This window comes from Pinus tabuliformis, chromosome 3_2, assembly GCF_031772625.1.
Source record: "Pinus tabuliformis cultivar Carrire ecotype Pingquan chromosome 3_2, CPIR1, whole genome shotgun sequence".
NCBI classification, from domain to species: Eukaryota; Viridiplantae; Streptophyta; class Pinopsida; order Pinales; family Pinaceae; genus Pinus; species Pinus tabuliformis.
The window spans coordinates 1105210656-1105224617 of NC_142302.1; the positions used below are offsets into that span (position 1 = coordinate 1105210656).

Genomic DNA, 13962 nt, shown 5'->3' on the forward strand with positions numbered 1-13962 from the left:
GATTGCAGAGGGAATAAATAAAAATTATTCAATAAATAGAAACAGCATCCTTGTGTAACTCACTATTCTTCCCTACATTCAGCAAGGGACTTATGTTTACATGACAGTAGCCTCCTTATGTAATTTTCGCATAACCTTTAAGAAAATTTAATGTAATATAAGATCAATTTGTTCAAAATAAATACAGTGAAAGAAAAAGAATCCATTGTAAGAAAATACAAGCTAAAATGCTCCGGCAGTCCAGCAATACAGAAAGCACCATAAATTGTGGGATATCAGATAGATGAGTGCGGTAATTATCAGAGTAATGAAAGCAGCAAATTGATGAAAAGAAAATGGATGAGGTGTGGTAGTACTGGACAAGAAAGAAAATGTAACAGTTTATAGTTGGAGCCTGGAGGTCTGCAAAGATACAGAAAATCTAAATAACTTAACTACAATCATATAACTAAATAATATATTGCAGTTGAGTTCTTGGGAAAAGGCCAATTCCAGCAAGGATCCAACTAATCCGATGTTAGAATAATTAGCACATGGATCACTCAATCGCAGATTCAGTAAAAGACTTCTTTGATGGGTTTTCAGTTTCAGGTACAAACATTTTTAATCAACCGCTACCCCTATTGCTTGTTTTACAAGATATACATATGGTGATAAAGTCCAATTGTCCTTCAATTTGGAACTCTAATATGCACTGATCCAATGTTAGATTAATTGGGAACATGAATCACTCGATACCAGATTCAGTGAAAGACTTCTTTGGTGAGCTTTTAATTTCAGAAACAAACATTTTTTATCAACCATTACCCCTATCAATTGTTTTGCAAGGTATACAATGTACATATGGTTATAAAGTCCAATTCTCCTCCATTTTGAAAGAAATCCAAAAGCTGATTTAGCAATTTGAGCCTGTGTCTTTGACTGGCCTTAACTTTCATGTATATAATCAAACGAATGCCATAAAAGCCATGATTTTGGGGTATCGCAAAAAGATCTATGCATCAACATAGACAAATGTTTCCAACTTTCCTCTAATATAACTTACAATCATACATCCATCTGCATCTTATTGAGGAACGACTACATCGGTTACATTTATTTTTGAATTAGAACAACGGAATATTATTGCAATTTATTAGCCTCCTCTTTAAGAAGAAAGGAGTGTTTTCATAAATGCATCATTATGAACATTAGTTTTGACCTTAAAACCTAAGTTGCACTGAAACGGATATGGGGTTTGAAACGAATACGACAAATTTTCAAAAAATCCGGATATGATACGGCAAGGAAACAAAATATATATATATATATAACAAAATAAAAATTTCATATTACCATTCTTCTTTTAGAATCTAGATTCTATATCTAAAAATACATGATCACCATCATGAATTCAACCTAAATAAATCATCATCATCAATTCAGCATAAACATTGTCATCATCATTAGCGTTTATTATAACATTCAACATATTATCATCATCATTAGTTATGTAATCAAAAATGCTACAACCTTTGTGCTTTCAGATCCAACTCCTTGAAAGAACGTGTCATGCATGGCAGATGGTATCTATCTTCCTTGCATGACAATTAAGAAACCCATGGGATCATTGGGATATTCTGTCAAGACCTATTTGAACATTTCAATCTTCTCAATGTCAACTTGGTCTCTTGACTATATGCAGGGAAAAGATTGGCTAAAGAAGATCTGTTATATTGGAGGGATTTATGAAATCAAAAGAAAAATCAATGACAATTAACAAAACCTTAACGAAACTGAAAATTAATCACTCAAATAAATTTCTTTATGAAGACATTCATCAAACCCTTATGTCTGTATTTTTGAACATCTATCTTTCTCTGTTGGTATAAATTTTTGAACAAATTTTCATCCGTTTTAACATTTTAAGAGTGGATTCCAATCACGATTTTCCTGAACGGATCCAAAAATATTAAAAACCCTTGGAAACGTATCCAATTCCAAATCCAAAGTTTCCGATTTTTTGAAATGGCACAAAAACTTTACAGCATTTCGGACAAGGATCATATCCATTTCCGTTTCAGAAACGGGGATCTGCGATTCCGGCAAATTCTCCAGGCGTTTCTGGTAACTTAGCTTAAAACTGGTTATCATAGGCTTGTATTAGTCATACCTCCATACTGATATTATAATCATATTGATTGCACTGCCATAAGGTATAATAAATTTTCACTGGTACCAACTTGAGGACCCAACAACACTGCTGGATATATATTCGATCATGTGCCTTTCAGTTGCATGGATTACGGTAATGACTATCAAGTGGCACTAACCTTGCATATTTCAACTACATTCAAGGGGTTTGCTGATGAGCACAACCAAATGAGGTTGTTGTCATAGGGTGTCAATTGTGGAGGTTGTGATGTAATGCCTTCTCTCCAAGATCTCCTGTTTAGATTAAGGGGAAATGTTGTCTATAGGGCTGACCCTATTTTAAGTTGGGTATCTATAAACCCATTCACTTTTGTATCTTGGTCAAGGCCAACTTATATTCAAGCCAAGTGTCCATACACCCCATCTCAATTGTATTTGGGAGAGCTACATTCAATATGGGTATCAGCTAAGTCAATGTTGCACAAAGTGGGGACATTTTTTGGAAGCGAGGACGCAGAAGCGTCATTTCCCAAAAATCTAGGAAGCGAAGCCTCTTGGAAGCGTCTACTATATATATGTATGTATATATATATATATATATATATATACACACACATATATATATATATACATAGATATATATATACATATATACATATATATATATATATATATATATATATATATACATATATATATTGCATTTATGTTAAAAAAACATCCAAAATACCAAATTAGTTGTAGAAGATATGAAAACATACATATTTTTACATAAATAAAGATAGATATGGCATCCATTGTACATCAATGATTAGTTACTCCGGCATCAACCATCTAGAATCTAGATTCCTCTTCTCTTGGCTAGCCTTTGCCTCTACTCCAATTCTATGGGGATATTATTCAACATTGAATAATTTTGATCAAACAGCTTAATCCGAGCCTTATAAGATGGTAGAGAAAGCTTAACATGCCTGATCAATGATTTTGACTTGAGTGAAGGGTACATAATTGCTAAGGCCATGACAAAGGAGTTCAACAATCAACAACACCAACCTGTGTTGGAATTTCTAAGTTTAACCCGTTAGAAATTCTTCATGTACTATCTAATTTATTTCTTCCTACTTGTTCAATTACTTAACAAGCTATTTACCATGTAAATACTGAAAATAAATACAAGTACAGTATCAACACATACAGATCATCAACTGAAGGAAAAACAAGCACACAAGTGACATTGTTGTTTTTGGACTAATGTCCCCGGAAAAACCCAATGCAGGAAAACCGGTGTAGCTATTCAGAGGGTTTTATTATTATGTAGTTTCATAATACAACCTGGATGCCAGAAATCGCTCACCCAACAGAGAATGCCCTCGGCAGTAGTACCTATCAGTCGGAGACAAATATTCTGGCTAAATCACCGGATGAATGATCTCATAGCAACAATGCAGCTTCTGCTGCTCCGCGTCACTCTAATAGGGACTGTGTCACCCTATCCGACTCTTCAGCTCCCAGTCTATCCCACGAAAAATCTCCCAGCGCTGCCTCTAGGCCCTGCGTCAACCTCTCTGGCCCAGCGTCAACCTCTCTGGCCCAGCATCAGCCTCTCTGGGCTCTGCGTCAACCTCTGCATCTCACACGTTGGCCCTCTTTGGCTCTACGCAGCTCCTGGCTACCTCTGTGTGGCCTCTCGCTGCCTCTGCGTAGCCTCTAGCGGGCTTTGTGTCAACCTCTCTCGGCTTCTGCGTTGATCCTCCTGGTACTAACTCTGCTTCTCTACTATGTATTCACTGCCCCTCAGCTGCAACTCTGATCACTCACTCAATTTCCTCAACAAACCCTGCCTGTAATAACTGATATTTCAATTCAATCAAATGTAAAGATTGATATTTAATTTATATTAGATTGACAGATTTTTTTCTACAAAAATTCTATCAAATTAAATGCATCTGCGTACCTGATTCTCATGTCTGATTCTCCAGTTTGCTGTTGATCACAGTGCTCCAAGTTTTCTGATTCCATTACCAAACCAACTTATTCCTCCCTGCCTATCTGGGATCAACCTCTGCGGTTCCCAGATCCAGAGAACTTCGAAATAGAAGTCCACTGGCCCCCGTGCCCAAAACTCCAGGAACAGTTGAAGACTTTCCCATTTTTAGTGCCCAAGTCTAGCCTCTGGCTCACCTCCAACAGATTTATCATTCTGCACCCTCTGTATATTTCTTCCCCCCCCCTTTTAAAATCCTCCTTCCTCCCTTTAAGTAGCAGAGGTCCCTCCCCCTCTACGCATCTGTTCACCGCCTTATGAAAGGATAAGATTTTGATAGGCGGTGACTACTTTGTCAGGATATTTTGCCTTTAATAGAATCAGATCTTCACAATATCGAATGGTGTCACATTAAGTATGATAGTTGGTACTTTAATTCATTAAATAATATAAGACCATAATGATTTTAAATATTACATATTACTTTATGTTTTTATAAAATGTCAAGTTTAATCATAAGGTTTATGGGTTTAGTTTTATTAGTACACATTTTGGGTTATTTATGTAAACATATGAATAAACTCAACTATATTTCTTACTGAGTGTATATTTCTTCTATTTACGAGAATTAGGTATTTAATTTATACCTTTGATAATTAATTCATTTATCTTATATTTAGACATTCTCCATGAATAGTCGATATAAAGTCAATGTATATATATATGTATATATACTAGTGCAATGTATATGATGCATGCATATGTAGCTATCATATGCATGCCTCACATGCATGCTAATACTACTATGTTGTTCGTGATTCGAGATGGGTTGTTACATACACCCCTCCTTCAAAAGAACTTCGTCCCGAAGTTAAGGGTTTATAAAGTATATTGATAATTCCTTTAGGGTATGTAAGGATTGTATTATGTGATTGAATTTTCATTTATGATCGTGAGGACACTTTAAAATTTGTGATTTTGACCGCTGATAGATTTCTAATTTTAATGGTCATGCCTTGCCCAAACCAGGTTCCCAAGCTATTCTAAAATCATCCTATCCTTCCTAATCTCTTCCACTCCCATCCTATCCGTCCTCTACTGGAGTATGCCATGGCGTCAGCTATACTGACCTAACCATGCATAAACTCTAAGGATGGCAGCGTCGACTATATCGACCTGATTTCCCAGTAGGCATCCGGCAATCATCATCACACGTCTAGGGGAGCGTGACTCGCACAATCCTCCCATGACCCCAGGTTTTAGAGGATAAACGGTGGGCAACACCTCCACCCCTCCCAGTAGAATCAGGGTTAATACCCTATCATGGAATCTCTTTGAGCTTCAATTGTTCTTGGAGTTTTGTCATCACGAAGTCGGTTTGGTAATGATACTATCTGCAATGTAAACACTTGCCCACAAATTATAACATATGCATCAATATATTCAAAATCAATTGTATTCAGATAACGATTTTCTATGCATTTTAATAAACTCTCATCTATGATATTGATTTTTGAGTTCATATGACATACTTGGCTATATCTAGCCAATATATTTGTAAGTTCATTTTCACATCTAGTAGTCAAGTGTATTCATTATTTTATTTCCATCTCATCATTCATGTTGATATGTAAAATAAAAATAAAATTATAATTATAAATATCACATCCTTAACATAAGTCATGATATATATAAGTATCCATGCACCAGCAACGTTAAGCATAATAATTGGAAATCATTCTTTCGTGTATTGATCGTGCATGAAATTTACGGCTTTCATTCCTATATGTTTAACGCTAAACATAAGTATAGCTGTTAGTTGCGAAAGTCCAATGATGTTGATGTAGTGAACGAATAATAACATTGAGATGACTCCGAGTACACGATGTGAAGGAAAACTTCATCATTGAAAACCTTGGAAAGGACATCAAGGAGGCAGCAGTAGTAGGACATCAACCGACAATTTATAATTTTCTTTTGCTTCTTTTCGAGAGTAAAATTTTATATCATAATCATTATCCTGGGTTAAGTCATTGCTTACATAAGAAAGAACTAGGCTATCATCTAAATACGCTTCTTCTCAGCTTTTCTGATCGTATTTGCATATCTGGAGTGGTAAATAATAGAAAAACTAGAAATAGTAGTAGATCCATAATATAGTACAGTTATATGTTTATTAACATGATGAGAATAGAGATCTTGCACAAGTGCCTTTTCCAATGGAAATTTACTATAAGAGTGGAATATCTAGATTTCCATTAACAGAAGTGAGGAGTTGACTGGTATCCAAAGGTAACTATAGTGGTAAGAGTTTTTAGTTGAAGAGGAACTATCCATCAATATTATATTAAAAATGGAGTACAATTGCATTCTGGTTGGGTAAGCTATGTTCATGTTCTCTATTAATGAGAATAAGAACAAAGAGAATTCGTAATTTTTAAAAAGGGGTGTCACTCTACCTCAGAAGACAGAATTTTTTTTTTTGATGCTGCCTATTTATGTAGGGGTATCGGTAATTAGGCAAAGATGGAAGCTGCCAAGGAGAATATTCTGAATCAGAGTGATTTCTAAGCAGACTGAAAATCTATTGAATCTGTCTTTCGAAGCAAACAGATCAAAATTTATTGTTTCAAAATCTATACTGGCAGTCAGTAATATTTTACATTGACAAAAACGCTTAGATGTTATGAAGAATATTAGGAGGAGCCTGTAAATTGCATGACTGCTCTGTCACAAATGGTTTTTACCATTGCAAAATTGAAGAAATGTCATTGAAGATTTCTCTATATTGAATAGTGGTCACCTATTCCATGATGGTATTGATAGGAGGTATTATGCTTATTCAATTATATGTCTGTCTATAGAAGGTACATGACCTAATAACACAGAATTCAAATGGAGAGGTATGGATGGTATAGTTTTGATGTGTCAAATAGAAATATTCATAGCTTTAACTCAAGAAATGCGAAATTTTTCTTTAACAAGGACAATTCACAGGGTGTGTACATGACAGCCAATCCCTTTCTCCTCCAATCCAAACATGTTTATTTTAGACTGTACAGTACAATGTTCAGATTGTGTTCTAATATCTTTCATTCCTCAAAATTTCTGGGTCTTAAAATTTACAGATTAGTTTTAATGTGGAACAAAAACGCAAACTGGATTTTTTTTTTTTAAAATAACTACCCGTATTTGGGCACACTGATGTTTCAAGAGCTCTATGTTAAGAACTTTTGGCAATAAGGATGTTAGTTTTTCAGTGACAGGTCAGGCTTTTACTTGAACGAAAAGTGCTCTGTTTACCTTGAACCCTGAGTCTCCCAGGTGACTATAAGAAACTATAATAAAGCTTACAAGCCAAATTGCTTAGTCTGAAAGTGATCTCAGTGCTTCAGAATTAGCTATGAAATCTGAGTAAAAGAGCATCCTGAGGATCCTGTAAAATTCTTCTTGTTCTACAATATAGACAGTACACATTAGAGAATAAACAGGGGTAAAATTCTGAAGTGTGAAGATACAGGAGTGTGCAGAGTTCACGAATCCCTTGTTGTATAACTTAATGATTCCGGGACTAATTCAAAATGGCTGGTAATTTCCTTTCTTTTATTCTAGGAAATGATCGATTAGGATTGCTCTCCCCACACCTATATCAAAGGAGGCCTTCTACTCTTTAAGTACATATTGCATTAGTTGATCCTATACTTCTTGTAATAGACTTGAATATAAGTTAGCCAAGATTATGACAACAAATTTTGTTGTTGTTGTTGTTGTTGTTGTTTTTTTTTTTTTTTTTTTTTTTTTGAAAAAGTGTATTTATCTCAAGTTGCTCTCGTTTACAGATTTACTATAGGTTTACCGTAAGCATTGCCAATGAACTGTGAACAGCAGGCTATTAGAAGAGAACTCTTGTAAGAAAACCCCTTTAAAACAGGACTGGCATAAATGATACATTTCCTTTGCAACAAATTTTATTTTCAAAAACTTGTAAGTGGTTTAACATTTACTGATGAAGTTCTTAAAGGGCAACGAAAGCTGAAAATGATACGTACATTTGAGAGAAACTTGTTAAGAGCCACAAATTTTGTAAAGCTTATGATTCCATTTCTGTCTTATCATCTGTTGGGCAATCGAATCTGAGAAGTGGAGATTGCCAGCAGCTAGAGCTTTCTTCAGGTCGAAAGCATTGATTTGACCTGTTCCCTGGACATCTACACTTTCAAACCACGCTCTGAATTTGGCCATCCCCACTAATATTTTGATATTGGAGTAAGGAAGGAGATTGTCACAGTAAATTAAACTAAAGCTTGTTCCACGTTTAAAATGTAAGGTTTTCCACAATTTTACACATTTATTTACTTTTCTATACCCTTCCCCAATTCTAGAGCTATAGGTTTGTCACCTTCTAGGGCATCAAAACTGTCTACAGATTGACAAAGAGACAAACCCATGACATAAAAACGATGCTGTTTGGTAAAATCGATATAAATTAGGATAATCTTGGAATGCAATCGAGAACATTGTTAAAGTTATTTCTACAATGACCTGGATTCCTCTTCCATCGAATGGACGCAAAGATTGCGCGAATGGAGTCAAACAGATATGGCTGTGGCTGCAAATAAATCAATTCTTTTCCTTTTGGCGTATATCCCGCAAGGCTTTTATGCTGGACAGCCATTGCTTGGGCGTTCCGTTATTTTCATGTTATTTTACTGAACGTTCAACTCTTTCCAGAGGGCCTTGGGGTTCTATATCACCATCTTTTTATATTTAATGAGTTGTGCATGTATGGCGTCCATTAGCTCCTTGGAATTCTCCTCAACTTTTCTTGCTGCATCCATGAAACCTTCTGGGGATGGGTTTTTTTTTTTAACATATAAAATATTAAATTATAGCGGAACAATATCTCATAGATATTTAATTTATATATTTTTCTTAATATATAAAATATTTATATATATATAAAATAGAAAAAAAATTATAATCTCACTAAAATTTATATATCAATTTTAAATAATAAAAAATAAATAAAAACATTAAACATTAAAATCTACACTGGAATATAATAATTAGTGAAACTCCAACTAGGCTCGTATACATCCCAGATATTTAATTACGTTTGGATGTCGTATTCATCTCCCTTAATAAGTTTAATATTGTAGTGCTGCATTATTCTCAAAATATATTTTAAATTGTAGTCGGTCGGGCCGTTGTTGTAAAAACACTCAGATTGTGCGAACGGTGGAGTGGTCATCAATCTTAATTTGGAAATTCAATTATAAACAAATCCCTTTCACGGTATCATTCTGAAATTTTAGTCAACCATAAAATTGAATCCGCGTCTCACGCTTGCCCAGACTCGTGGAAATAATCGTTTCCACACTTGTCACTCGGACCACCGTTGCCCAGACACATGGAAATAATCGTTTCCACACTTGTCACTCCGATCATTTCTAACCTGCCGAGGAAATACCCTTTCTTAAACGGAGAGAATCCCAGATTTTCTGATTTGTTTTGTGTAAAATACCAATTCTAGCGATTTCTGCCAATTGGGCTTTCCTCTTGCGCGGGCTTCCTGATTCCAAAATTTCTGGTTCTTTTCCTGTAGAAGAATAAAAATTCTAGCTTTTCCGACTTTGTCATCCTGTTTGGTAACTATGCACCCACAAGAATTCTTTACTGTGAAACCAATTTTTTTTTTTATCAAATTGTGAGAGGAGTTGAAATTTGGATAGGCTAAGAATCAAACCCTCAAGATCCGTACGTGGCTGGTAAGAAATCGGTCTATTAAATTAAAATCAGTCTCATTATCTCTGCTGAATGCATGCAGTATACATATATGGTTATACCCGCATTTCAGATCCCTGTATTGCATTCATATGAGCATTTTAAGATTCAAATAGAACAGAGTCCTCTAATATCAAAGGTTCCTTCATTGAACACAGTGGTACAGTTTGTTGTTGGCTGTCAATAATGTATTTTGTACCATCTTATTGAAATCTTTTGCTTCCTATTTTATTCAGCGTGTTGTATGATCATGGCTCTCTTGATTTTTGATCAATGCAGTTTGGTGCATCTTAAAATTCTCCTATTTTTTTTTTTTTTTAATTTCATATTCAGTGATTTATACATACCCCGAAGGCTTAAACTGATATTTGATAGCCGAATTCTTTGTAAAGTTACATTGCAGTGTGTTGACAGTAATGCGTTCTGAACTCTATATCTCTCTACTCTGCCCATTTATTTTTCTTCCATTGTGCCATGGTACTATAATTCACTTCACAGATCTGTAGACATCGATCATGGCCTCCTTCCTCCTCAAAAGATCAGACCGTATGAAATTAGGAAGGATTTATGAATCTGCTGCGTTTCAAAGAAAAGCCAGGTGCTTACAGTTCTGAGCGCTTCTGCAAGTCTTAATCATAGTTACCAGCAATGTTGCACAAAGCGCGATCGGGATTTAATCGGCGCCGGGGAAAAAAGCGGGAAAAAATCGTTAAAAGCGGAAAAAAGGAAAAAAAGCGGAAAAAAAGCGGGAAAAAAAGCGTTTGGCACAAAAATATTCATTTTTTTTCATTTTTTTTCAATTTTTTTAATATCTAAACCATCTACAACATAAAATAAATACATTGACACATAAATATGATAAAAAAACTAATATATAAGATGTTTAATATCATTTCTAGCGCTAAAATCACACATAACATTGAATCATGTCCTGAATAGTAAGTCCTGAGTCCCAACTCAGCCTCAAAATATCAACAAAAAATATGATAATGTATCTCATCATGTCATAATGTCATATACAATAAAATGAAAGTCTAATCCTATTGATTTCCTCTGCCCTCTTGCGAGAAAATGGCACAAATTTCTGTTTCCCTCTAGATGTAGAAGCTGGTGCCTGTGCTGGTGGAAATGGCAGTGGAGTTTGACGTGCTCTAGAAGCTGAAGAACTAGTAGTAGCAGCTACAGGAGGCTGAGGTGGACGGAGACCACGTCCTCTACTGGTGGTAGTGGTAGCCCGGGTAGGCGGTGTCACCTCCTCCTCCTGCTCCTCCTCCTCCACCTGCTCCTCCTCTTGCTCCTGCTCCTGCTCCTGCTCCTCCTGCTCCTCCTCCTCCCCCTCCTCCTCCCCCTCATCCTGCACTAACCAATCATCAGTGGGATCCATGAGAGGCCTCTCGGTCTCAACCCTCCATTCAGCAGTGGTGTCAATCCCATCCAATGAAATGGCTTCCGTATCAGGTGTCTTCTCTAGTTGTCTCACCCACAATCGAAGATTGTAGTAGACATAGACCATGTCATTAAGTCTATGGGACTCCAACCTATACAAAGTTCATGAAATAATAATTAATAATTAATATTATAAAAAAAATATTGTTTAAAACTTTAATGAATTCAAAAATTTATTTGGAAATTTGCAATATTTTAAATGTTTAAGTGTTAACCTATTGCGCTTCTTGTTGTGTATTTTTTCAAATACACTCCAATTGCGCTCACATCCCGAGGAGCTGCATGTTTGGCTGAGGATGCGTACGGCAAGCTTTTGCAAAAGGAGTACTCTGACACCATACATCTTCCACCATGCGTCTACAACAAAATTACAAATAAAATTTTAAATAAACATAGAAAAAAATGGAATTTGAAGAGACAATGAAATTTGAAACAAAGTTACAAAGTACAAACTAAAAAATACCTGGCATTTTAATCGTCCTATCAATGACAGCCATCTCAAAGCCAAATGTGCCACCTGACAACTTATATTGCTCAATTTGTCTAGAGATCTCCATACGTTCTTCTGGAGATCTCACCATCTTCTGGACACAGGTTAATAATCCTTCCACGACCTCAACATCAAAATTAAACCCACATGCATAAGAAAATGCAGGGTTCAGGAAAAGCCCAGCAGCATGAATGGGACGATGGAGTGTGTTGTTCCATCGCTCATCAATGACTGCCCATAGAAGGAGTTGTCTCTGAAACCCATCATCTCCCTTATCATCATAGTAGGACCGAATGGCTTCTTTGGCCCTGTCCATGGCTTCATACAAATAGCCCATTACGGGCTTCTCACCATCAACCAACCGAAGAAGACCTTTACCAAAGGTTCAGTAACAGCGCACACCTCCTGCACTCCCGCCCAGAAGTCTTCCTGGTATGAAACTAGTCTGCACACGGCTTCTCCTTCTGGTTTGCGGCTCATTGGCGAAGCACGCCACTCCTCTGAAAGAAACATTCTCTTCAAATCCCACATAGAATTCAAGAGGGATTGAAGAGATATGAAACTCATCGCAAACCGTGTAATGGCGGGGCGCACCAACTCTTTGTTGTTGGTGCATTTTCTCATCAAGCTAAGCACAGATGTGTGGTTGTAAATAAATTTTGTGATGCTTTTTGATGAGTCAACAACCTCTTTGACAAAGGGAATTTTCCCTATGTCCTCTAACATCAAATCAATACAATGGGCAGCACAAGGTGTCCAAAATAAAGTAGGATGCCTGTCCATAAGCATTCTACCAGCAGCAACATAATTTGCAGCATTGTCCGTTATGACTTGGACAACATTTTCTGCACCCACCTCCAAAATAAACACATCCAGCAAATCACATAAAGTTCTTGCATCTTTGATTTGATGAGTTGCATCAATAGATTTGATAAACATAGTCCCCTTGGGACAACTAACCAAGAAGTTTATAAGCGTTCCCCCCTTTTGGTCAGTCCAACCATCTGACATAACAGTGCATCCTGTTTGTGCCCATGATGCCCTAAAATCCTCCAATCTTTGGGTGCAGTCACGCTTTTCATCTTGAAGAAGCCGGCCTCTGAAATCATGAAGAGAAGGGATTTTGTACCCCGGGCCAACACTGGCAATAGCATCAACAGTAGGTTGGAAAAATGGATTATTCCTTATAATGCTGAAAGGAATATCACTCCAGAGGAGAAGTTTTGTCATCAACTTGTCAGCTTGTTCTTTTTCAGTTCTTTTTAGCATTGAACCAATAGTTGGTTGTGAACCAGGTGTGGTTCGAGGAACAAAATATGATGATGCAGCTACCGGATTGACTGACGCTGCAGTAGAACCAGTGCCACTTGGCCCACTTCCTTCAGCTGACCTTTTAGTTGCCTTTTGAGTTCTTCTTTGGCCTCTCTAGTGTGCTCTAATTCTCCCAATGCTCTCATGGCTTTTTGGATAATTTCAGCAGTTGTATTTAGACAGGGCCCCACATCATGTCCAGGGATTTGTGCAAGGTGGAACTTCAACCTGTACACCCCCCCGAATATTTCCTTTCCACACAACTTGCAATACAAGTTTTGTCTATCATTCGGAGTTTTAGGGTCACCATATTCCCAGAAATGATCCAATTTACTTGGCATGTTTGTTTTTGAATTTTGAATTTGCAAACCTATGGAAAAAATTAAAAATAAGGATTAGGAAATAGGAATTTAGGATTACATAATACAAATTACAATTTAGCATTTACAAAATTACAAGTTAATTATTTCCAAAATCCCAATTTCTAAACCCAAGTTACCCAACCAAATGCCAATGGCAAATGCCAAAAAACAATGAAAATTCAAAAAAAATAAACAATGTTTAAAAAAAATGAGAAAATAAAAATAAAAAATTGGTTCTCATAGTCATAACAAATTACCCATCCCAAATCAATGAAAAATTACAAAAAATTCTTTAAAACAATGAAAAACAAAGTTTTTATAGAAGCAAAAAACAAAAAAAATTAATCTACATACCTTTTTTATGGACAAAATTGGTGATCTTGTCTTGGAATTTCTCCTAAAACCACTTGGATTCGCTCCCAAATTCGACGGAAACCCTCCAGCTCCTCTCC

At 36.2% G+C, this 13962-nt stretch overlaps 1 protein-coding gene across 1 annotated transcript in view; it reads right to left on the reverse strand.

The window, feature by feature from the left end:
* Window positions 1-13962, reverse strand: part of LOC149184528 (uncharacterized) — a 322500-nt gene that overhangs the window by 123579 nt on the left and 184959 nt on the right. The gene's annotated exons all lie outside the window — the stretch shown is intronic.